The sequence below is a fragment of the Dipteris shenzhenensis genome, chromosome 31 (assembly GCF_047967505.1).
Source record: "Dipteris shenzhenensis isolate YYH24624 ecotype China chromosome 31, Dip_SZ_1.0, whole genome shotgun sequence".
Lineage (NCBI taxonomy): Eukaryota > Viridiplantae > Streptophyta > Polypodiopsida > Gleicheniales > Dipteridaceae > Dipteris > Dipteris shenzhenensis.
In genome coordinates this window covers 39,002,776-39,004,815 of record NC_141626.1, presented here as the reverse complement: position 1 = coordinate 39,004,815, position 2,040 = coordinate 39,002,776, and positions in this window count along the sequence as shown.

The following is a 2,040-nucleotide window of genomic DNA, read 5'->3' as shown; positions in this document are numbered from 1 at the left end:
GGAACAGGCAGAACATGAAACAATTGAGAAGGAAGGTCCTCCTTTTACAATTATCAAAGGTAGAAAATCCGACAGGGTGGGAAAAGCCAAGGCACAAGCTGAGGAGGGAAACGTCAGATGAAAGGAGCTCAGCTCAATAGAAAGAGAGAAAAGAAGGATGTCGAGAGGTTTTGCATTATCTCCGCAGAATAGCTCAGTCAGCTTCAAGAAGAAAAGAAATAAAAACACTTCCCAATGATGCAAGATAACTTCTCCTTCTTGAGTATCAATGTCCAAGGCTTAACAAATGACCTCAAACTTGCTATTTTTGAAAGATGGCTAGGTTCAAAAGCCTTAGACCGTATTTTATAGCCTTACAGGAGGTTAAAGCATCAGGGGCTAAGCTTTGTTGTGGTAGCTCAGTCAGATAGATGACAAAAGATAGTGGTTTTGTACCAACCATGAAGAAGGGAAAGGTGGAGCACCTCTGGGGATAGTAGCTCATCTCACCTAGGCAATCACACGCCCTCTACCCATTTTTAACATTTGGGATGGAGTTGACTTTTATAATCCGCATTTGAATTGTCAAATTTTTTCTATCTATGCCCCTAACGCAACGAGGGAAAGGGCTCTTCTTTGGGACGGCAAGGTCCTTCAAAACAATATCATTCTTCTAGGCGACTTTAATATAGTTGAATCTCGCAGAGACAGATGGAACGGAATAGGAAACACTATAAGGGGCAGGGAATTGTCTTCATGGAATGCTCTCAAATATTTTACTGTGCTTAAAATCTCTATACACACATCCTTCACTTGGACTAACAACTAATCTGGCCTTCTCCACAAGAAAGCAAGGATAGATAGGGCTTACTTTTCAAGAGACATTGTAGATTCAGCCTTATGCTACAAGAGTGAAGCCCTTGTTTCGCTTCCCTTCTCTAACCATAAACCAATCCTGATTTCTCTGGATAAAAGTTAGGGCAAGAGAAGAAAGTCTTGGTTCAAAGCTAATCCATTTTTCTTTCCCTTACCATACGTGCAACAAAAGTGAATCATAATTTGGAAAAATCTTTTGAGGGCACAGCCAATTTTACTAAAAAATGGATCACAGCTATAGAAAGAACATACATTTTTCTTAAAGCCATCAAAAAGCGTGTAGATATTGCTAGATCTAATAGATGCAACCGACTTGAAAGACAAATCAAGCACCTAGAGGAGGAGGAGTCATCCTAGGGATAGGAAAGGCTCAAAGCTTTTAGAGACAAATTGAGAGTAGAAGCGGTTATTGAGGTAGCACAATCCAAAATCTACACGAGAGTGGTGGGCACAAAAAAGTGACAAGCCCAATGAAGATATGTTCCACTGCCTTAGGAAAAAACAGGCTCAGGAATCGATTGAGTCTCTTTGACATGAGGACCACCTAATTCATGCTATCAAACTCAAACTCAAAATGAAAGAATGGATAAGGGAAGAGCAAAAGGGCTTCATTCAAGGCAGACACATTCTAGAGGCCATTTAGACCCTATAGGAAGGCTAAGAGCATGCAGAAGAGACAAACCAAGACATCTGCTTTCTAAAAGTAGACTTTGACAAAGCTTATGACAGAATGGAGTGGGGCTTTGTACTGTCTTCCCTTCAAGACATGGGAGCAGGACCATGTTTTATTTCTTTTGTAAATACTCTCTTCTACCAGGCTAGAGCTAAGGTGGAGGTGAATGGATCAATCTCCCCCTCTTTCTCCCTTAAAAGATCCATTAGGGAGGGTTGTTCCTTAGCTCCACTCCAGTTTGCCATTGTAGGGATGATACTTTAGGTTGGCTTATAAAGGATGAGGTAAACAATGGGAATATCAAAGGGATTTTTATTGGCAATGGGTCATAGATAGTTTGTCAACAATTTGCACAGATAACACTAACCTTACCTTGTGTAATGACAGCCATGCTGGCAACTTGGTATCATAGGAACTAGCTGGTGTTTGGGATCAAAGCTAAGGTCAAGTATAGAAATGAAGTGATTTTTGGTTGATTAAAAATGCTTCTGAAAGATGCTGCATATGCATTG